The following is a 25,044-nucleotide window of genomic DNA, read 5'->3' as shown; positions in this document are numbered from 1 at the left end:
AAGCCTGAGGCTCCTGGAGTCTCTGTGCCCCACAAGGGCCACTCTTTCATCCTCTCCCCCCGTGAGGGGCAACCACTTTGGGGTACCCAGTCTTTACAACCCTTAATGAAGGTCATATCCACTCCTTCGCTGCAGGTGTGCATGACAGAGATTACTGTCCCTGTGTGTTGAGGAAGAGCCGGCGCTCAGGAGGCGACACATCCAAAGAGACACAGAGGCAGCTGGACCCACGTTCAAACCAGCCACTCTGATCCCCTCTGCCAACTAGGCCCCCGAGTCACTGGGTCATACACCTTCCCCAACAGGAAAAATAAATGACTTTTTAGTCATTCTTTGGATTTGAGGGAGACAAAAGTAAAACCAAATTTTACCCATCGCCAAATCAATCAGTTACTGATTTATTGCCTGCATAGTAGGCACTCAAATAGTTGTTGGTAGATCAACTGGTTTCAACAAAGACCAAACTGATTCTTATTAACAACTAGACAGAAGAGTCACTTGCTTTTCAAAGCATCCTTCTCCACTCCGCTCCCCCACCCCATATCCCAAAGTTCTTCACACTGCCAGACCGAGAACAAACATTGGTTCCCGCCTCTAAACGTGGTGCAACCTGGGGGAGGCAGTATACGATCTTGCTGGATGCAGCGCAATGGACGAGGTCTCAGAAAGCAATCTGTAAGTTTATAAACCCGTTCAGGGCTTCCCTGGTGGCGCAGTGGTTAAGAATCGCCTGCCAATGCAGGGGACACGGGTTCAAGCCCTGGTCCAGGAAGATCCCACATGCCACGGAGCAACTAAGCCCGTGCACCACAACTACTGAGCCTGCGCTCTAGAGCCCACAAGCTACAACTACTGAGCCCATGTGCCACAACTACTGAAGCCCATGTGCTTAGAGCCCGTGCTCCACAACAAGAGAAGCCACCGCAATGAGAAGCCCACGCACCACAACGAAAAGTAGCCCCACTCACCACAACTGGAGAAAGCCCGTGCTCAGCAACGAAGACCCAATGCAACCAAAAATAAATAAATAAAATAAATAAATTTATTAAAAATATATAAATAAACCCGTTCACTAAATTTACTGAGCACCCTCTGGGTGTCATGCACTGTGACAGGTGCTGTGAGTGACACAGTGAAGAGTCAGACCAAGGATCCCACGCTGGAGGGGCTCCAGATGATAATCGGCTCGGAATTCTTTGACTGTCAGTCTTATCTTGTAACCGGTGCCAACAGAGCAGAATCTCAGAACTGCAAAGCCCTTCGACAAAGACAGAATTTGGAAAGCACTGTCCTGGCTCCAAAGATGGAATTTGGAAAGCACTGTCCTGGCTCCAAACCATAACACTGTAATAAACCAAAAATTGTCATAAACCAAAGACACTACACACAAATCTACACTGCTCTACAATTCTCTTCCAAATGCAGACAGCCTTGAACAAAAAGCCCTGTGGTCTGCCCAATATGCATATTACCTTTCTAGACCTAATTCAAATCTTCCTTCTTAACAAATCAAGATGTGCTGGGAGGGGGAAGTGCCACTCGGGACTCCTGGCGCCCCTGGACCCCACTTGGCTGCTGAGACCCTCAGGGCTAAATACACTTTGGGGTAAAAAGCAGTCATGGCTGATAGGCCCTATTTTTCCTCCAGAACGGACCCAGCGTGATTCCAAAGCCTTCTGGGACTATTCATCCCCCAGACCTGAAGGCATGGAGACTCCCCTCTACAGGAGGTCTGTGATGCCCAGAGGTCTAAGAAGCAGGAGTGCCCTACTCGGTTCTCAGCTCTCTGGCAGATAAAGTTAAAGCAGGAATGCATGAAGCCCTCCGCACGCACCTCACGTACTGCTTTGGGGGCGATTAAGTAACTTTTTGCTCAGCTCAAGGTTCAAGAAGCTAGTGGGGAAATGGTCTCAGTCAGAGCAGATGACTTCAAAGGACTGAAAGACAGGCCCCATGCTTTGTAGACATGTCTCTCCTCCTGGAGGAGAGAAGGCAAAATCAGCTTCCCCAAATTCTCCATGCTACACACTCGGTCATGAAGAAAACACCAGCCCAGAAAAGGGAAGGAAAGAAGAGTCAGGAGGTCTCTTTGTTTCTAGGAAGCTCGGGATTTCATCCAATACAAGAAGCTGCTGCTAAAAAAAGAAAAAAAAAATCAAGGAAACAGAAATCAAAGGCCGCTCAGAAAATCTAAAATATGTCATCAGACACTTCCAGCTAACAGGAAGATCTACAGGTATTAGCAGGAACTATCTCTCACCCCTCCCCACCTTATCTGTACTACACACCTGTCCGGTCTCTTGTATTTTAGGGTTGGCCTCCCACATCACTTTACCAGCCAATTTCCATCCCAGAAAGCAGCCTGCAGAGAACACACCCCCTACTTGAAGGCACTATTGGCCAAGGCGGACATCCCTGTCTCTGACCATCTCTGTGGTACTTGATATGCTCCAACAATGAACAGAGCCACCAGCCATCAGCCAGGTGGGCCAACGTGCTTTTCCTGTCCCAGGGATGAAGAGAACCCTTTGCACTCCATCCTGCCCAGCCTTTAGGACCACAGCAGGCGGTCAGTGGGGCAAATGGAAGGATGGCTTATTGCTGGTTTCCAAGCCATGTTTAGTACAGAAGTCCTTTCTTTTTCTTTTTTAAAATTTATTTATTTATTTATTTATTTTTGGCTGCGTTGGGTCTTCGTTGCTGCGCGTGGGCTTTCTCTAGTTGCGGCGAGCAGGGGCTACTTACTCTTCATTGCGGTGCGTGGGCTTCTCATTGCGGTGGTTTCTCTTGTTGAGAAGCATGGGCTCTAGGCACATGGGCTTCAGTAGTTGTGGCATGCAGCCTCAGTAGTTGTGGCTCACGGGCTCTAGAGAGCAGGCTCAGTAGTTGTGGCGCACGGGCTTAGTTGCTCCGTGGCCTGTGGGATCTTCCCGGACCAGGGCTTGAACCCATGTCCCCTGCATTAGCAGGCGGATTCTTAACCACTGCACCACCAGGGAGGCCCCAGGAAGTCCTTTCTATCAACCCACCCTTAAGTAAATCCAGAGGATTCTAGGTGGTGGACAGGCGGACTTTTTAAAACATATGTTTTATGTTCAAGTACATAAATATACATATGTTCACTTTACCATGAATTAGAAGAGATAAGTACAAATTCTTGATAAAATCTCCTTTTTCACCAAAGCTAAGACACCATCAACCAAACATCTTTGAGTGGCAAGGAAAAAATTAAACAAGGACACACAATGGATTTTAAGACATTTCAATGTCAGAAATGATAAGACATAAAAAAAGCAAAGCATCTAAGAATCAACAAAAAATCAACAAAATAAGTTATTTCAGTTTTTAGAATTATAGTCACTTTAAAGAGAAATATTAAATGAGTGTGGCACACAGATATGGGAGGAACTGTGAAGGTGTTATAAGAATGACTACATTATATAACAAGAGCACACAGAGCAAGCCGTGTGCCGGGCCCTGCCCTAAGTGCTTTATAGAACTGAAAATATTTAATCTTTAAAACAACCCCACGATGAGGGGGGGTTGAAGACATGCCTCTCTTCAGAGCAGCGAACTGCAGAACGATGGGGGCAGTGACCTGCCCAATGTCACACACACACAGGTGGTGCCGAGGTGAGAAGCCCAGCCCAGCACCAGGCATGTGGGTCCCAGCTCCCTGCTCTTCTGAGCCTCTCCAGAGAACTCCGGGTAGGACCATGGGAAACTGCCAATATTTAACTATTTCTGACTTACAAAAATGGCAAGTTCAAAGGATTCAATCTAATAGCTGCACCAGCCATTTGTTAAATGTCTGATTAACGGCTGAAACGTGACTGACTAGAGAGAATTCCTTTCAGGGCAGAGTGGAACCTCGGTCGTGGGCGGCGCAGCCCTAACCTCAATCCAAAACCCTGAAACTTTTGAAATATTCTAGAATGTTTACCTAAAGCCCCTTTCATTTTCTTCACTTGGATTCCAGTCTCCAGAATCAATTGAAGGACAGGAAGGAATACTCGCAGGAGAAAGGTATAAAAAGGAGAAATGCAAGTACGTTCTGTTCCTAAACTTCAGGGCTGGCCTGCAAGCAATTTCAGGACAACCTTAAGAGACAACTGATAATTCTCTGGATTGATCTTTCACAAGCTGTGGCCTCACCCCTGTCAAGCTGTGGCTAAGGAAGTGGCTGGAGGGCAAAAGCCATAAGCCAGGGTTGGCCAAATACTTCTTGAGATGAATGATTTGGTTCATCAAGGGCACAGAATATCAAAGGTTATGCCCAGGGTCTGTTTCTAAAAGTAATTATGTAATAAATGACCCCAAAAGCAGGGGCCCCCACCCACCATGCCTTTCCTGTCGGCACCTGCACTCAGGGCTGCACGCAGCCGGCTCCAGCCGGCACCCTTCACACCCTGGTCTCATCTACTCAGATGAATGGGGCCCCTAGAGTTGTGCAACATGCTGGCCCTTCCTGCACATATGTAGAGAAGGAGCTCAGGTTTCTAATAACTCTGGGCAAATGCCCAGAGAAGATCTGAAGTTAAGCAGAAACCTGATACACAAAACTGGGATCATCACGGAGGAAGGCAAGAAAAAACCTGGATCTTATTTTAGGAAAATACTTTATTCTGACATTTAACTCAAAATACCTTAATGGTCAAGGACTCTGAGCTGGTTAATACTCCTGGTTCTAAAAGCAGCACAGACCCCAACATAGGAACCTCTTTCATTTTTATTTCTTTGTAACTTGCAAAGCTCATTCGCATTACTGATATGCCTCCATTAACTCCTAATTCCAGAGAAGTTTAAGATACACACATTCTCAAACATGTTCTTTTTTTTTTTAATCGTCAAAGCTCAGCACCAGAAAAAATTAACTCAAGCCAGAGAAGATTATCTTCATAAACATTATGTTCTTAATAGAAGTAAACTGCTCTTTTCCCTTAAGCAAGATAGAACATTATGCAGCGCCTTTTGTACTCAGCTTTCAAAATGTGAATGGGAACACTTTACCAAAGTCACGAATATACAAAAGGACCAAACAAAATCGCAAAAAAAACATGGAAATGAAAAACTTCTCTCTGCCGAAAGGAACTGTTCTTTGTTGATAAAGGGAGGTTCAAACATATTTTAAATATTTTTAAACAAAGGCCTAGCTGATGTCCCTTAATCCATCCATCCAGCTCAACTTTCTGCGCAGGCAGCTGCCACAGCGCAGCGCCCATCCAGAAGGGAGGGCCGGAGGCATTTCCTCAGTGGCCCACATTCCTGGGGGACACGGGACTTAGCAAAGTTAACAGCAATTTTCAACCTCCAATGCAAGTACAACAACATCTTCATAAAAGTTTTACAAGGACATCCTGGCAAGAACCAAACTACCACGAAGAGCAATGTTTCAGGGCCCCGAGCATTCCAGCAGCTCGCTTTTCTTGGCCACCTCTCCTTGCAGTGTGGTGCAAACAGGCGGTCAGCTGGGAACCCGCAGGAGGGTCCCAGGGAGAAAGCACTTGGAGAAAATAAAGCCAAATGTACCCATTCTGGCTCAACACTCCTTGCTCCGCAGGAAAGGGGAGCAAGAGGAGGCCAGGCAGATTTCAACATCTCTCATCAGTGCCGGGGAAAGGATGGGTGCAGATGCGTGAAGCTGCCTGCCCCGGGGTCCAATACCGTCTCTCTCCATCCTTCCAGAGGATGCCATCCTCAACCTTGCATTCCTCATCAGTGTGAGCACTAAGGGAGCATTGCTCTGAGCAGGACCCTCACACGGGGGGCGGCACAGGTCGCCCTGGGAGACCATCCATGGTGTGACCTATGGAACAAAGGTCCAAGGTGAATAACAGAACCACGGGGCCACGAGGGAGAGCAGTCAGCCTTGAAACCAGCATCAGTGTCCTAGGGCTCTCCTAACAAACGCCACAGACTGGGTGGTTTCAACACCAATGCACTGTCTCACAGTGCAGGAGGCCAGAAGTCAGAGATCAAGGTGTCTGAGGGCTGTGGGAGAATCTGTTCCCGCCTCTCCCTTCACTGCTGGGGGGGCTGCTGGCAATCTTCGGCGTTCCGTAGTTTGTAGAATCATCACCCCATCACTGCTTCCTGTCTTCACATGGTTCTCCCTGTGTTCGTGTCTGTGTCCAGATTTCCCCATTTTATTTGATCAGGACCCACCCTAATGATCTCATTTTAACTTGATTACCTCTGTAAAGAATCTATCTCCAAAAATGGTCACATTCTGAGGTACTGGGGGTTAAAGCTTCAACGCATGAATTTGGGGGAAGGGACATAATTCAACCCCGTAAGAAGGCCCTTGGAGAATCACTGGTAGTTGAGAAAGAAAGGGTCCTGTAAGAAATTAGCATTTTCATTCTTTAGCATCTCTTGCACAATAAGTAACTGCAGAAGCCAAAAGTCTGTATCACTATGCAGGAATAAGTTAAATGAATAATTTTTTTAAGTGGGCAGAAAGATGTGGGAGAGAAACACAGGCAAGGTGCCATTACAAGGGGAAACAGGAAAAATGAGGTGTAAAATGATACATTCATAAACAGTTTTGGCAGAGGCCTGTTGCCAGGAGCTATACAGTAGACTCTCCAAGTTTGGCAAGATATAAAAGAGAACAAGGCCCAAAATACATTAATGGCCCAGCTATGGCTTTAGATCGGGTCATAATTGGCTGGGAAACGGGGCTCACCTTACAATTCCGTGAACTGCTAACTTTGAGTCTCATGCCATTCAGTGAGGATTTACATGGCAAGGATCAGGTCATTGCCAGCCACTGGCCTGGGCTTGAGCTAGACACCCATCTAAGGTTTTCAGAGTAAGGAGTGTCCTGAGAAACAGACATATGCAGGAAGGCCCTAAAGGGCCCCTGCTTTCTCAAACTCAAAACCTGAAATAAGGAAACATCACATCTGGCAAAGGTGGGTGATGAAGAGAGGCCTTTTCTTGGAAGAAAAAAAAAGAAAAGAAAACGGGAAGGCATTTTATTTTCAAAGGAGCCTCAGTGGTAATAGCTTCGTGATTCTGAATACTGCTGGAGACTAGGAAGAATGTCCAACTACAAGGTGCGTAATACACGCTCGCACACACACACACAAACACGGTCACTATCATCATGCAAATGTGTGCTAACATCTGAGATAACAGAGAGGCAAGTGCCTTCAAAACAATTTCACCCCAATTTCCATTAAATGCCATCTAGCCCATGGTTCTCAAAGTCCACTCTATAAGCTCCTGGTGGGGCGCCAGTGGGGGTGGTCCTTAAACCTTTTAAGAGAATGTGCAAGGGCAATACCATATTTGTAATAATACTAAGACAACAACTGCCTTTTACATTGTGCCGACATTTGCACTGATTGTGTAAGTGTAACAGTGGGATAATACTGTTGAGTGAATCAAGGCAGTGGTGCCAGATTGCACTCCTGACTACTGTATACTTGCAATCAGAAAAAGGAGTTTCCTTAAGAATGTTGATGAAGCAATACTGATGAAGAACATTGATGAATAAAAACTATTTTTTTATTATTTTTTATTTTATTAGCTCCCAACTCCTGAGCACATACTTTTTAATATTCTGTGTGACAGAGGAAGTATGCGTGGAGCACTTCTGCTGCAGACCAAAGCACATGGTTGCTTCATGATAAAGTACTTGTGCAATTGTGAGTTGCAAACTGAACTAGCCACTTTTTTATGGGACACCATTTTTACTTAAAAGAATAACTGACAAAGTATGGTTATACAGATAAGTATAGGGCAGACATTTTCTCACAAATGAATGAAGTGAGCCGGCCACTTCAAGGAAAACAATTGACAATATTTGCTGCCAACAATAAAATTTGAGCTTCCAAGCAAAATTAGCATTTGGGGAAATTTGTATCTACCACCATGTGCTTGACAGAATCCCAATACTACTTAAAGACTTTCCTATTGAGGATGATGAGGATTATTAACAAATGTGATTTTTTTAATACTGTATAATGAAATGTGTCCGCATTTGAAAGAGCCGTATGACTCAGTGAATCAGTATTTTCTAAATAACCAATGCACGATAATACAAAATCATTCATTAGTAACAGACCCATTCAAAGTGCAAGCAAGACCAATGGATTTCAACATAAAAGAGTATGAAGAGTTCATCTATATGGCTTCAGGTTCCACATTACAATTAACCTTCAAGAAACTACCTCTTGCTGAGTTTTGATATAGTATTAAAGATATCCACAATTATCTTAAGAAACTAATAAAATACTTCTCCCTTTTCCAACTACACATCTGTGTAAGGCCAGATTTTCTTCATATACTTCAACCAAAGCATATCAAAACAAACTGGGTACAGAAGTAGATGTGAGAATCCAACTATCTTCTATTAAGCCAGATATTAAAGAGATAAAAATATTAAAAAGACCACTCTTCACTATATTTTCCAAAGCATAATATTGTTTCATAAAAAATGTTAGTTAACATGTAATGGGTTTATTATTATTTTAAAGCATATTTTAAAATTAAATATTTTTAAAGTTTTTGTTTTAATTTCTCACCTGGCAAATATCAGTAGATACAACCCACATAAAGAAAATCTCTTTGTGCACCTTAATACTTCATGAGCGACTTCCCTCGTGATCCAGTGGGTAAGACTCTGCGCTCCCAACGCAGGGGGCCCAGGTTCGTTCCTGGCTGGGGAATTAGATCCCACATGCATGCCACAACTAAGAGTCCGCATGCCGCAACCAGTAAGTCCACATGTCACAACTAAGGAGCATGCGTGCTGCAACTGAGACCCAGTGCAAATAAATAAATATTAAAAAAAAAAACTTTATGAGCGTTAAGAACTCTTACAATAAAAAAAAAACTACCCAATTTAAGTGGACAAAGGATCTGAGTAGACATTTTTCCAAATAAGATATACAAATGACCAATAAGCATACGGAAAGATGCTTAACATCATTAGCCCCAGAGAAATGCAATCAGAACACGAGGTACTATTTCACATCTACTAGGATGACTATAATCAAAAAAACAGACAACAAGTGTTGATGAGGACAGAGAGAAATTGGAACCCTCATGCACTGCTGATAAGAATGTGAAATGGTGCAACCACTGGAAAATAGTCTAGTAGTTCTTGAAAATACGAAACATAGAGTTACCATATGACCTAGCAATTCTACTGATACGTTTACACCCAAGAGAAATGAAAACATGTCCACACAAGGACGTGAACATGAATGTTCACAGCAGCACTGTTTATAATAACCAAAGAGTGGAAACAACCCAAATGATCATCAACTGATGAATGGATAAACAAAATGTGGTGTCCATACAATGTAACGTTATTCAGTAATCTATGGTTAGTAACAGGATACCCGTTAAAAGAAAACTCCATCTAGACACCTGTAGATTCCCACATGTGTCTATTTAAAGGATTCAAAATAGAAGAGAGTATTAAAAAACTAAACCCTCTCAGGAGAGCCAACCCTAACTTCACACAAGATGAACCCAACAGAAGCTAGTTTTACCCATATTCCAGCATTCTAGACTTGCCTCTCAATGTCTTCCCAAGAAATGACTGCTATATTTCTCTTCCTCCCAGCTTTATGAGCTTCCCAAGTAATTGGTGACAGTGAGGGTTGAAGAAGCATAAGGCTTGTAGCATAGCTGAGTAGCTCAACCAACCTCATAGTCAAGTTCACCTTAACAGACAGTGCAGACCTTCCTACCATCAGCCGCCATCGGCTACTGTCAAACACAAATGAAACCCCCCCTCCGGTCCCCAAAATGCTCTCCCACCACCCTGATGCCCCTAGATAACCTGCTCATAGAACCATCACCTGCAAATACTTCTCATTCTTCCCCCAAATCACAAATATTTCCAAATAAAGGTAACGTCCATAACTAGTGATTTCAACCACTAACAAACAGAAGGGCTTCCAAAGCCCACTGCCATGCATCCACCTTTAACAAATGGACATTCCAGCTGGACTTTGCCAAAAACAACCAATCCAAACACCAATGCCCATAAACTAGTAAGTTACTTTGAAGTCAGGCATCATTGCATGATTACAAAAGATGATATATTATTTTATTGAATTCCTGCTAAGGGATAGAACTTCCTTTTGGATAAAACTGCAACTTCTTAAAGCTGCAAAGCCATTTCTCTAACACAAAGAATGATGGTGGCATCAATTAAAAAAAAACACACAAGCACATTCTAATGACAAAAAAACAAAGAAGAGATGCATTATCTTGGTTCACCTATTTAAAAAATACTTAGCTTTGAAAGAAAATATTATCAATGAACGTTGTGGGTTAATCAGTAGGGAATCCATTTTTTAAATTTCTCAGCTTATAAAAGTAATTATCTGATCATTGAAGAACTCGGAATATGAAGAAAATTAACACACCCCAAAATCTCATTACCGGAGAAAAAACTGAGAGGTAGTATTTCATTATAGTCTTTTTCTATGTATGCCATACAATTTTTCTTATTTTTTAATTAAAAAAAAGTAGGATCATATGATATACTACACTTTTTTTGCTGCACCTCGCAGCATGCAGGATCTTAGTTCCGCAACCAGGGATCGAACCCATACCCCCTGCAGTGGAAGCACAGAGCCCTAACTACTGGACCGCCATGGAATTCCCTATACTACATTATTATATTCTGCTTTTTTTCCACTTATGAGCATTTTCCCTTGACATTAAATACTCTCAAACAATTTTAATGTCTGTAAAGCACTCTACTATATGAACAAAAGTACTATCACTTTGCAGCCAGATATTCTCATTGTTGGCAATTTTTATCATAAATAACATATTAGTGAACATCCTCACAGAAAAATCTTGATATGCACCTCTGATTTTGCTTTTTATTTTTTGTTTTTTAGGATAAATTCCCAGAAGAAAAACTGTTGAGTCAAGAGTATGAATATTTTTAAGGCTCTTGATACATACGCTGCTACAAACAACCCTCCTACCAGCAGTGCATAAAAATGTCTATTTTCTTGTACCTTTTTACTAAAATGGGCGCTACTATTATTTTAGCCATTGTCACTTTGATAGGTTAAAAAAAAAAAAAAAAAAAGGCTAGTTTTTGTTTTAATCCAGGGTTCCTTTGGAATCCTTGCTGTTCCACAATGTCCTCATTCTGTCCAAGGCAAGTTCACAGAGCTGAACAGAAATCCACGCACTAGCTGTGCACAGCACATCAGGGGCTGTCCAAGCAAGACAGGGGCCACGTGTGAGGGGATTCTGCTGCTGTAAAGAAAGAGGAAACTTGATGCTTTGGGGGAAAACACGGGTGTTCAAGTGTGTGGAGATTTAGGTACTTCAGCAATTCCCAGTACTCAGATTATATGGGGAAGCAAGTTTAGTGCCAACATACCAACACCTGGGGGGAGTGGGGGGCCAAAGAGTGCCCTCCCCTCCTAATGAGTGTTAATCACATTATAATAAAAATGAAAAGTAAACCAAATAGCTTCAGTAAGGAATCACTGCAGCAACTATTTCCACATTATCTCACAACTAGGGCAATCCTACACACTCAAAACTGTGTTTGATTCAGCACAAATATCCTCTCCACACCCCCACCCCTGCAAAACCTCATATTCTGGAAAGAGAAAGCACAGGCTGAGGGACGCTGGGAACCCTAAAAGAAATGTGCTAACAGCAGGCTCCTACCCCCAGCCTGGTAAATCTCTCATCTATAATCCAACACAAGAGACAACAGGCAAACAGCAAGAGGTCATCTTCAAAGAGCCGGTTGCTACGGGAAGCAAGTGTAGAGGCAGCAAGCATGTCCCCATCAAAGTCCGGCAGCTGCAGAAGAACCACAAAGGTACAGCTCCCCTCAGAGCAGAGCACGGATGCGGGAGGGGCGTCTCCGGGGGAGGGGGCACAGGAGGAGGAGGAAGGGGAGAGAAAAACATCAGACCAGCAGCAACTGCCCAGTGGAACATAAAACCTGGCAGTTTTGTGCTGCTCAACAAGAGGGAAAGTAGGGAAAGAAGAAACACAGAAAATAGCATTTCCTGAACTTGCCTTTTTAAGCGCTAGTCAAAATTGTCAATGTACCTGAGAGATGGCCAGATAAAACCCACGGCTATGGAAAGAGAAATACAGCCATTAGTGATAAAACGGCAAGTACCAGCTTTAAGCACCATCTCAGTACAAATGTGATCATCTCCCAGCAGAAAAATCTCTAAATCCTTGGTCCAAATGCCCCATTCCCAATACAGCAACAGCAGCCACAAAGAAGAGTAGACCTACCACTTGCCCACAGAATCTAAATAGGGGAATCTCAGGGCGGCCTTTACTTTGGGTAGAAGCTGCCCTCATTTTTCCAGGTAAAAAGCACAAGAGTCGACAGGCTTCACAGCCCTTAAGTGGACATCTCAAATAGTCCCTTTTGCATTTGAGTTCTCCAATCCCAGATGTAGCACTGGTGCACAGAAATCACAGAGGACTCAGGGGGAAGAGACCACTAGAGAATCAAGTCCCATTCCTTCACTCCGAATGAAGACAGACCTTGGGACATTCCCCCAGCTCATCTGGAAGCCAGGTCTCCCAAATCCCAAGCTGAAGTTCTTGGTTGTCATGGGCGACAACCATAAAGGTCTAGGGACAAGGAGAGGGGCTACAGCTTCGTCTTCGTTTCTGGCTGCTACTAAATGGCTTGATGTGCTATATGAAAGTTCTGAAACAAAGTGCTCCCAAAAAACAGTCCATCTGTTGGTTTTGGTGGGTTTTCACAGAAGTCAGGCCCACAGGCAGGTGGACACATCTGTATGTCCTCACCCTGCTCTGTCTGTATCACATGGCTCTGCTGAGAAAGTGCTCAGACTCTCAAAGAAGTATCATTTTGCTCAAAATGATTTCCTGAAACAGGTGAGAGGTTCATGGGGCTAGATGTACACACACAAAGGGTTCAGGCCTGAAACTCAATCACAGAACCATATCCCATGTGAAAGGGCAAGGCTAAAATGGCACGGGTGATTTCTTCCAGGGTAAACACTCAGAAGTCACAGACTTGTGCAATCTGTTTTTATGAATGGCTCTGTCTTCACCACATTTTGTGGATATAAAATGTGCTGTGTTAAAAAAAAAAAAATCAAACAAATTTAAATGGCTCCTTCAATAGGCCAAGACTTTATCTGTATTTGTCCTCAGCCAAGTGGAAAAGAGTACACATGAGATTAAAAAAATACAAATGAAATAAACTCTGAATTCAAATCAACAAAAATAAAGCTGCAGTACTCCAGACACCTTTTACTGCCACCCAGCTAGTGAACAAGCGAGTGCTCCTGACCAGCACACCAGGGTCTCATCACTTTCTTCCTCAGCTGCCAATGCTGCAACCAACACAGGACTTCTCAGAACCCTACTTCTACTCTTGTGGGTTTTTTGTTTTGTTTTGTTTCTTAGTGTCAAGAAAAGAAAGTACAGTACTCTGTAATGCCCTATATGGGAAAAGAATCTAAAAAAGAGTAGATATATGTATAACTGATTCACTTTGCTATATAGCAGAAACTAACACAACATTGTGAATCAACTATACTCCAATAAAAATTTTTTTTTTTTTTTTTTTCTTTTTGTGGTATGTGGGCCTCTCACTGTTGTGGCCTCTCCCGTTGCGGAGCACAGGCTCCGGATGCGCAGGCCCAGCGGCCATGGCTCACGGGCCCAGCCGCTCCGCGGCATATGGGGCACGAACCCGTATCCCCTGCATCGGCAGGCGGACTCTTAACCACTGCGCCACCAGGGAGGCCCTCCAATAAAAATTTTTAAAAAAAAGAGAAGTATGAGGAGAGATGTAGGCACTTATTTATATGAAGAAAGACTTCTCGAGTACCTTCCACTGTCACTGAACATGTTAGAGAACTGAAGACAGAAAACCAGGAGGGAAAAAAAAAAAAAAGGAATTCATGAGAGTGATTCAAGTGCCTGAAAAGGAACAACTGTCCATAAAATGAACAACCTCAGTTAAATACATTTTTGTTATATTGGGTCATTTTCATAAATATTTTTGGCTGAAACCATTAGAAGCTTCTGGCTGCAATGGTAAATGATAAAGGGGAGTTGGTCTCTGATGGTTGGTCTCCCTTACAGTTCACAACTGGAGATTAAGTTTAAGAGACCCAACCCAACCCCCTAACCCAAAGAATCAAACTTGCTCCTGCCCTCTCAGCCTTCCAAAGGCCCAGAGGAAGACCTCTGTGGCCCCAGGTCAGGTGCCAGCAGCCTCTGAAGGGGAGGGAAAGGGCCTCTGAATGACCAGATTAAGTCTGAATGGAGGAAGAACCTGTGATTAAGTTTTCTGAATAGTCGGCTCTCTTAGGGGGAGCAAACTCCTTAAAAAAAAACACAAAAAACAAAAAACGGCAGAAACCTCGCCTGGCTCTCTGTTACTACCCTTCAGAAACGGGAGTCCTGCTCTTTGGATCTAGGAAAGTGGATTTTCACATACTCAAGTCAAGCCCACTTTCCAACCAACGTGTGGGGTTCAGCCAATTTTCAAGGGAAAGGAGAAAAAAAATAACACTGTCTTATTTCTTCTCAAGATTACTATTTAGACAGTTCAGGTTGACATGGACCATGTTTTAACCGCCAATCCCCCAGGACAAACTTAGAAACTTCTCCAAGCCACTACACAGCAAAGAAGCTACTCTTTCCCTCAACTCACTTAGCTTCATCTCCAACCAAAACTTCTTTACACTATTATTCCAGCTTTGCTGGTGCAGAATCTTTGCCAGAAGGTTCTTTACCCCAAGCATAAGTAGGAAAGGAAAACAGCAAAAGGCATTTTATCTAACCTGTGGCAGTCTGGTCGGAATTGTCCTGGCTACAACAAGACGCAGGCCTGCTGAGGTTTTGTTCTGCTTTTCTAAGTTGGGGGCGGGGAATATCAACATAAATCTTTCTTCCCAGTGAAAGATCCGAGGATTAAGTTAACTCATAACACAGACTACTCAGATATTAAGATACAGTTCATTAAAAATCTTGAACAAAATGTTGAGTGACCCATCCATGTTAAAAACTCAAGTTTGGGTGTAAAAGGCCAACGCCTGAAAAACCCGGGGGAGGGGAAGAATGGTTGGGAGAGATGAAAAAACTCTTCCAAGACCATCCTGTTTAAGCTCGACCACCTTGGCAAGGAGAGCGTGTGCCTCCCCTCCTAAAGCACCTGGTTCTGCAACTGATGTTCAACGTGTTTCCATTTAACTGCAGGGGACACAAGAATGAAAGGCAGAGATCCTGCCCTTCAAAGAGACTGCAGTTACACAGAGGAGAGAAGGCACGAAAAGAATTAAAATGCACGTGGGAGTGAGGGGTAAGTGCCAAGAGCAAGGCCCATCAAGAGAAGGCAAGATGGGGGCATGAGGCGTCCCGGGAGGCCTTCAGGATTTGGTCTCGAGAGATAAGACTGTGAGATTTGGCTCCTTACTTATTTGTGTCTAGAACTTTCCAAGGATTTTTTTTTCTTTTAATTTAGGCCGCGCCGCATAGCATGCATGATCCTAGTTCCCCAACCAGGGATCAAACCTATGCCCCCTGAAGTGGAAGCGCTGAGTCCCAACCACTGGACCGCCAGGGAAGTCCTCCAAGTTTCCACTCAGCAATTGATGTGGCACAGATTACACATTTATATTTATTAAGCCCACTAAATATATAAAATACTTAATATATATTTGTGTATTTATTAAGCATAACTATAGCTAGCTCTTACTATGTATCTATCTAATCTTAGAACCATAAGAAGTATTTTTTAAGATACTCATAACAAAAACTCAGAGAGGTTCAGTGCCTTACCTAGGGTCACTCAGCTGAAAAGTAACACTAGACTTCGAACTCAGGTCAGGTTGCCAAGTCTGTTGCTGCATTTCCCTCTGCACCTCTGCAATGCAACACATTGTTCCAAGCACACATCCCCTCCTCCAGTGGATTTTTTTTTTAAGGTGTCAAAACCCCACCAGTAATTTTAAACCTCCGGTGTAATTCTTAGCCTATAATTATTTGTTTACATGCATGTCCTCCCAACTAGCCCAAGTTCCTTAACGACATCCTTCACCTTCATATTCTAGCACTGGGTGTGGCACACAGGAAAGCTGAACAAACACGCCATGGTCACACTAAACTGAGTGGCTCATGACACTCAAAACGCCAGAGAGCCTGCTTCAGCTAGAAAGTCGTCAAAGGGTTTTGCTCGCTTAACCTCCCTGACCCTGTTTCCTCATCTGTTAATAAGGACAATAATGATACCTGTTTCATAAGGTTGTTTTGATAAGTGTGTTAGATAATGCATGCTAAAGGCTTGGCAGTGCCTGGAACATGCTAAGTACTCCACAGAGGCGGGCAAATAATGTCTAACCTCCAATGCAAGATAAAAGGGAGGTATGCCCTACCTCACCTTTCATCCACTAGACTTAAATTCTGGAAACTGATATTATTAAGTTTTAAAAGGGTTCCAAGCAATGTGTGCTATCCATTGAAACACAATGGGACAGATCTAGATATACTGATAAAGAAAAACTTTCAAGACACATTAAATGAAAAGAAAAGGTGTGTGTGTGTGATTACATGGGTATATACAAGTGCACAGAAAAATACTCTGAAATATATAGGTAATGAGATGGGAGGAGTAAAGAGGTCTTTTCCTTCTGTCACTATTCAGTTCTGATATTTGAATATTATGAAAAAACATTAAAAGTAATATTTTCATTAAAAGCAAAAATAGTGTGGAGTTAACAGTAATGTACCACTGTTGGTTCCTTAGTTGTGACTCATGTACCACAATAATGTAAGACATTAACAATAAGAGAAACTGGGTGAATGGTATATGGGAACTCTCATCTTTGCAGCTTATCTGTAAGTCTAAAACGATTCTAAAATTTAAAGTTTGTTTTGGACTTCCCTGGTGGTCCAGTGGTTAAGATTCCGTGTTTCCACTGTAGGGGGTGCAGGTTCAATCCCTGGTGGGGGAAGTTCCACATGCTGCACGGTACAGCCAAAAAAAAAAAAGTTTTTTTTTTAAAAAAAGCAATAATATGTATAGCACAGAACCATCTTTGCTTTTAAAACTCTGTCCATATACATAAATATATATTCACTACATTTCAAATGTTAACAATGGTTCTGAGTGGTAAGATTGAAGATGGTGCTCATTTCCTTGTACCTTCTAGATCAGTGGTTCTCAAAGGGTGGTTGCCAGATCAGCCATAGCAGCCATATCTGGAAACTTGTTAGAAATGCAAATTCTCAGGCCCCACCCACCCCAGGGCCATTCAATCAGACTCTCTAGAGGTGGGGGCCAGATGATTTTGATGCACATAAAAGTTTGAGAACCCTGTTCCAGATCACAGAAACTGGTTTTATAAAAAGTGTCACTTCTATAGTCAAAACAACAGAACAATGAAACTTGAAAAGGGGGTCAGTATGTTGACGAATGAATAGCATTTTAAGCCCAGATGCAGGCCCTGACACAGCATGTGCACCGGGAGGCAAGCACAGGCCAGTCCCAGCTCAGACTGACCTACTCTGTCCCTTCCCTTGTCTCCCCACCATCCCAGGCCAGCTTCCATGGGAGCCCCTGGGATACCAACAGGGACAAGTTTCAGACAAACAAATCTGGCATGGGGGGAGGGTTTCTTTTTTAAAAAATTTTTTATTGTAAGAGGAAAGTTTGTTGGCAACAGCTCATCATCTTCAAATGTATGGCCTCCAGTCTCAGTTGTGTATTAACAGCACCAGCCAGGGCATGAGAGGTAGAGATTCATCTTCATAATTAAAAAAAAAAAAAAAAAATTCCTAAACATGAATGTAGTAGCAGCTCAAATGAACAAGGTGTGAGCCTATCAGTCCTGCCTTTGGAATGGCCCCGGATGTCCTCTGCCATCCTGCTCTGAGGCCCGGGAGTATTTATAATGCCCAGCTGGCTTCCTCCCCTCCAGGTACATCCGAGACTCCTTCCACCTCGTGCAGAAGAGCCCTGGAGTCTGTACTTCAGCTCTGCTTTCAGAGGCCCTCAAGGGGCTGCTCTGCCTGCTGGCTCAGCTCCATGAGAGCCATGGTAAAGGGAGTGTGGGTGTATCGCTGGCAGCAGGTGAGGCAGAGCAGAGGACGCGGCGAGGGGAGCCTGTGAAGGGATTCCCGCGGTCCCCAGGAGCCTGCTCTGCCCTGGATTTCAATGTGTTTAAATGAGCAGTCGTAAATCAAAGAGTAACAATTTAATACAAGCAGAATACCTTTCGCGGGTACAAAGAATTTTACGTGAAAGATTTTGTCATCACAGTCCACATAGTAACCTATTTGGAGTACAAGTACAATATAAACACTTAATTGAGCTGCTGAAAAGAACTGCTATTCATGGAGAAAGTAACTCAGCTCTCATTATTGGACCCCGAGGATCAGGAAAGACTATGTTAATAAACCATGCTTTGAAAGAACTAATAGAAGTAGAAGAGGGAGTGAAAATGTATTACAAGTTCACTTAAATGGCCTGCTGCAGATCGATGATAAAATTGCCCTAAAGGCAGTTAAATCTGGAAACTGTAGTTGGAGATAAAGTTTTTGGAAGCTTTGCTGAAAATCTTTCATTTCTTCCGGAAGCTTTAAAAAAAGGTGACTGGACTAGTAGTTGCCCAGCGATCTTCGTATTAGATGAATTTGATCTTTTTGCTCATCATAAAAACCAAACACTCCTCTATAATCTTTTTGACATTTCTCAGTTTGCACAGACTCCAGTAGCAGTTATTGGTCTTACACGTAGATTGGATATTATGGAACTCTTAGAAAAAAGAGTGAAGTCACGATTTTCCCACTGGCAGATACATTTAATGAATTCTTAAAATTCTTAAAATATTTAAAGAACAATTATCTCTATCTGCAGTATTTCCAGACAAGATTTTCGCTGAGAAGTGGAATGAGAAGGTTCAGAGTCTCTCAGAAGATAGAAGTGTGCAAGAAGTGCTGCAGAAGCATTTCAATGTCAGCAAAAACCTGCGGTCATTACACATGCTATTGAGGCTTGCTTTAAATCGCGTAACACCATCACAACCATTTATGACTGCAGCAGATCTGATGGAGGCAAACCAGCTGTGTAGCGTGGGCTCTAAAGCAAATATTGTACGTGGTCTGTCGGTCTTGGAAATCTGTCTTATCATAGCAATGAAACATTTAAATGACATCTATGAAGAGGAGCCCTTTAATTTTAAAATGGTTTATAATGAGTTTCAGAAGTTTGTTCAAAGGAGGGCCCATTCTGTTTATAATTTTGAGAAACCTGTTGTCATGAAGGCTTTTGAACACTTACAACAATTAGAATTAATAAGGCCCCTGGAAAGAACATCAGTAAATGCACAGAGGGAGTACCAGCTGATGAAACTACTTCTGGATAATACACAAATTATGAATGCTTTGCAGAAATACCCTAACTGTCCTACAGATGTTAGGCAGTGGGCAACATCCTCCCTAAACTGGTTATAAATATAACCATGGCTTCAGTTATGGAGTCTCAGGCATACTTCTCTAAAGAACTAAAAGCTATAGTCCTTTAACAAGATATGTTACTATGTTTTCCTATATTTATAAAGATGTATTTTTGTAGTTATGGGAGACTCTTACATATGCAATATCATGGCTGTGCCTTGCCTTTGAATCACGAGCAATTACATGATTTATAATTCCAGTGATTTAGATTATTTTGTAAGTAGCTGTTCAAAAAAATAAGTATGACTCGTTTAGGGACTGAACCACATGCTTATTTAACACTTGTGAAGTATGTATGTGGTACATTTGAAGAGTTCATTTCAACCCAGCAGCCAGATGTTTTAACAATCCTTAAAACAGTAGAAACAATGGTAAGAGTTGAGGTGTAATGAGTAATCTTTTGGTCCATTGGGAGGTGCTGCAGTTTTTCTGTATTCATGGAAATTTGGGTTTCTGTCCCAGACCAAGGTCTTCTAGTTCAGGAGACTGATCAGTTTGGCTAGAAGATGGTTCACATGGAAGAAAAAAGCCAAAAGTTTGAACATTTTCTTCCAGACTTCTTAAAATATGGTACTCATACCATCTACAGAAGAATCTCTTGTAGGAGGCTTTTAAATACAGATTTTTGGGCCTCTTCTAGGGACTAGCATTTGTCTTTCTAACAGGCACTTTAGGAAATTCCTGTAAAACCACTCCCACAAATAATGGAAAGTGTATGCCAGTGTTAACTAAATCTATTTGTAACAAAAAGTAGACCCCTATGAGGAATGTGGAAATGTCAAAGCATCACCTTATAAATTCAGGAATCCATGAACTAATACTGGTATATGTTTGTTTGTTTGTTTATTTTTACTTGGCAGCAATGGATCTTCATTGCAGGCGAGCATGCAGGTTCAGTAGTTGCGGCGTGTGGGCTTAGTTGCCCTGAGGCGTGTGGGATCTTAGTTACCCGACCAGGCACTGAACCCACGTCCCCTGCACTGGAAGGCGAATTCTTAACCACTGGACCACCAGGGAAGTCCCTGGTATATGTTTAAAGTGAAATTTAATAAGCATTCATTAAGTGTTGTGACTTCATTTATTCAAGAATATTTGATTGCCTATTATTTTCATGGAAGGTTTACAAAAGAGAGAGTCCCTATCCTTGTGCAGTTTGTAATCCTTTTAACTGTCAAAGACCCTATGATATTTAGTTACTGTTGTTTACAGGTGAGAAAACTAACACAGTAGTGGCCCTGTCCAGAGGACTGACAGACCCTGGAATTCAACTCATTTCGTTGACACCAAAGCTCAGTAATGTGCTCCTTACCATGTATTTTTAAAAGTGTACTCGAAGAAATTATTTACTTGGTTTTTAAGAAGTATTGCGTTTAGAATGGAATATGAGATTTCTGGGCATAAAAATAGCTCTTCAGTAGTTGCAACCTATTCTAGGCATTCTAAGTTTTCAGATCACTGTCAATTACTTTTCAGCAGTGTCTCATGAAAGCTAAGGCTTGCATCCTGGTTCTATGCAACAGTCTATAGATTTTTAGGGGACAGTTTGCCAAAATACTTACCATGGTAGATTCACTATTACTAGAAGCAAGGATTTTGCACTTGAGCTAAAATTGTCCCTTTAAAAATTTTTCTGAACTGTTTTAGGGAAGTACCCTCTGCTTTAAAGGCACTGACCACAAAAGTACCTAAAGAACTGGCTTGAAGATTGCAAATTTTTATCAGCTTAAGATTCCACTAAAAGGTTAAGAGCACTCATCTGCCTCCCTGGCTTCATAAGAGCTACAGAAAATCCATCAACATCAGTGAAAGAGCTATAAAACAAACTAGAAAAAATAGGTTAGCAAAAGTCATACAAATGAAGCACGTGCCTACATTTCAAAGGCATTTTTTCAGAGAAGGAATGCTGATATTCCCCTTTCCATATTCCCTAATACAGAGAAGCTAAAATATACTTTAAATTTTTTAAACTAACTTCATCTCTTAAATTGTTTAAACCATCATCAATAAAATAAAACCAAATCTGAAAAAGCCCTAGTAAAAAACTTTTGAGAATAATGTAAACAAATATGGCTTAAAGATATTTTCATTTACTAGAGGAGGAATGTAGCCTGTTAACAGCACAATCAAAAGATTGAAAAACAGGTGAGGAGGAATGTTAGCGGCACTGGTGCAGTTTTCACGCATGTGTTCCCTCCAAGTGCCCTACCAAAAACAGGATCTTATTAAGAAAAAAAAAACAAAAAGTCTTTCCAATTTTGTGGACATGCATGTGAATGGCTCTGAGGAATTAAGAGCTGTTGGTTCAAATTTACCACATCATAATGCTATATATGATGATTATATACAATTAACTTCCTGAAGAATCTGTTTTGCAGAGCAGCGCTGTGGAAACAGTTTTGGTCTTTCTGCAGAGATTCCTTGCAGATTCCACTGTGGTTTGCATTTTCATTTGGTTTTAGAGGACAACGCAGGTTCTTTCAAACCACCATAACCTCTAAGTGTTGCCCTTTCCTTCACCTTTACCCTAAAAAAACTGAGAATCCATTGGTGTGAACAATGACACTCAATGTGACTAGGTGGGGCTCTTCACCCCCATTTTCTTTGAAAGTCATGGGATAAACCAAAGAATTTGCAACACTAAAAATGTAAATGAAAGCTAGCTTCCTTGGTGATCACCCTAAGTGAAAATACCAGAATTCTTCCGTTCAATTGTTCAAGTGTAGTTTATATCTTTGATATCTATTTCCTAAGCCACTTTTTAAAAATCTCTGTATGAAAAGACAAAATAACGAATGCCATTTAGCCTCTTTTAAAATTGACAGGACCAACATATGTACTTTTGTGGGAATACAATCTGCTTACACAACAAAGGAGGGAAATGCCACAATTGACAAACCTCCCTTTCACCTATCCCCATTCTTGCAAATCTCAAGGTGTAAGCCTCACTATAAATGATAAAGCTACTGTTCCTCTCTTTAAGAACATATAACTGAAGAAAAACTTCATATGCGAATCATACAATTTTTTTTTAACTTGGGAATGGGATGGGGATAGCACACATTTTATTTGTACAATACTTAATCACTTACCCAAGGTGGGGTTTTATAGGACTTGTTTTCTTTTTTTAACTTTTTGTTAAATACTTGCAGAAAAAAAGAGCAAGTAAAATTTGACGGTAGCACAACAACCTGTGCCCAAAACACTGACACGAAATACAGAGTAAAGCTAAAATAATAGTTTACCAATATTTTGAGAGGTAACAAATAGGATATGGGTTAAGATTCCATTAAAAATGTACTGCTGGTTGAATATCTGAGGTAAATGATGCTCAATCAAGATGCTACTTGTGGCTTCCCTGGTGGTGCAGTGGTTAGGAATCCGCCTGCCAATGCAGGGGACACAGGTTCGAGCCCTGGTCCAGGAAGATCTCACATGCTGCAGAGCAACTAAGCCCGTGCGCCACAGCTACTGAGCCTGTGCTCTAGAGCCCGCGAGCCACAACTACTGAAGCCCACGTGCCACAACTACTGAAGCCCGTGCGCCTAGAGCCTGTGCTCTGCAACAAGAGAAGCCACCGTAATGAGAAGCCCACGCACCGCAATGAAGAGTAGCCCCCACCTTCCACAACTAGAGAAAGCCCACGCGCAGCAAGAAAGACCCAACGCAGCCAAAGATAAATAATAAATTAATTAATTTAAAAAAATTACTACCTCCTAGAGCCAAGGGGGAGGAGGAATGGGAGATGAGCAAGACCACAGCCATCAGAAGTGAGCCACCCACGACCCAGCAGCCACTCAGGGCACTTCACAGGCCCAGGAACCGAGGGCCACACTCCCAGGCACTGAGCCTGCTGCTCTGCCAGGGCCCCGGGAGCCCAAGAGAGGTGCTGAGGCACTGGGACCTGAAAGGTGTCGGGCCTGCCGCTGACGGACTCCAGGGCTCGGGGACAGCACGTCCTCAAGGCAAGAGACTGCACAGGTGTGGCGTGCGGGGCGGGCATGACAGCCACAAAACCCAGGTTGCACAAGTAGAGATGGGAGGTCGACCAAGCTAGAAAGGCCACCTAGGGTCCGAGTCTGGGTCATGGCTGGGTCAGGTCAGGACTTTCAGCCAGAGGATAAGGAGAGTGACACTGGAGAGCCAATAGGAGACTGTCCTCCCCATTAGGGACCTACAGCTGAAAGACCTTCACATGAGTCTGGGAGCAGCAGGCCAGCCAGTGAGCAGAAACCAGCAATAAAGGTGCCGGGTGAATCAAAACAGCTCTTGGGAGAGCTTGACAGATGCAGAGAAACCTATGCCAGAGAAGCGAGGGTCTGGCTTCCTAAATCACCTCGACTGGGCCTTTGGTCTGCACCCCTGGAGTCTCCTGCACCGAGGAGGGGACCAGGAAAGGCCTGGTGGGGTTCAGTGCACGGTGGGGAAGGGCAAAAGTACAAGCAGTGCTTCTTCTAATAAAAAGATCATCTACTCACCTGCCCAGACTCCTGGGGTTGGTGAGGTGGCTGGGAATCCAGGTGGGGAGCCTCTTTGGAGGCCCTCAGGGAATACTCTGTTGCTGGTGGAAGGGACCCCATATCCGGGTTAGGAAAATGGATTCTCTCATAAACCACTGTGATGGAACTGTAGAAAATCATTTTCTGCAGCCACTGGAGGACGGAACCCAACAAACCTTGGAGGAGGCAGCAGGCTGACCTGGGGCAGCTGGCCAGATGTGTGGGGTGTCAGGGGATCAACAGTGGATAGGTCAGCCTCCGAGGTGCAAAGACAGCAGCCTTGCCCTCAGGGAGCGGAGCCTGGTGAATGCATGCCAAGCAAAGAACCCAGAATAAAGACAGATGAACCGAGGGCACCGGCAGGGCACGCGAAACCCAAGCCACAGAGAAGCAATGCCGAGGTCGGGGCCGAGTGACCAGAAACCTGAAAACAACGGGGCTTTATCACCTGTGACACCAAGGTGGGCTGTGGCTGAAGGGCTCCCACAGAGATGCCTCTCGGGACAAAGGACGGGTACAGGGACAGGGTCTGTGTGCTCGTATCTGAGATGGAAGGAATTGAGATATTTATTCAGAAATTCCATTCTGGAAGTGCCCTATTAGGAGAACACCACCAGAAGAATCAAGAATCGTTGACAGCCATACCCAGAAACTGGGGCAACATCTGAAGCGTACAGAAGAGACATGAAACCCAGGGGCGTAAGGTAAGCACCACTGCCCCACAAATGCCTGCGAGTGTGTCCTGTTTCACGCGACCCACACTGCATGCCACACTGAGGCTTGGTTATGGTGCTCCGGTGCCCCTGCTCCATTCGGAGAAGCCCTGGGTCAGCAAGTCTAGGAACAGGGCACACAGATAACTGCCAAAAAGAAAAACCAGGCACCCAGCTGGTCATGGCAGCATCTACAGGTGGGAAGGCTTCCCCTTTCTTAAATCTACTTTTTCACTGATTAGACTTTAATGCTTGCTTGAATTTTAGGAGTTATGCCTTGAAACAATTTTTTAAAACAAAATTTAAGGCCAAAAATACAGGAGCACTGAGTGGTGGTGATCAATGAATGGCCTTTGATGCCA

General features: G+C 43.1%; 1 protein-coding gene and 1 pseudogene across 1 annotated transcript in view; one reads left to right on the top strand and one right to left on the bottom strand.

Annotated features, from left to right (window-relative positions):
- ZNRF3 (zinc and ring finger 3) overlaps positions 1-25,044 on the bottom strand; it is a 148,797-nt gene that overhangs the window by 81,482 nt on the left and 42,271 nt on the right. The gene's annotated exons all lie outside the window — the stretch shown is intronic.
- On the top strand, positions 18,183-19,470 carry LOC132502945 (origin recognition complex subunit 4-like; annotated as a pseudogene).

This window comes from Mesoplodon densirostris, chromosome 15 (assembly GCF_025265405.1).
Source record: "Mesoplodon densirostris isolate mMesDen1 chromosome 15, mMesDen1 primary haplotype, whole genome shotgun sequence".
NCBI lineage: Eukaryota > Metazoa > Chordata > Mammalia > Artiodactyla > Ziphiidae > Mesoplodon > Mesoplodon densirostris.
The sequence above is the reverse complement of the archived record's forward strand: the minus strand, read 5'-3'. Positions and strand labels throughout refer to the sequence as shown.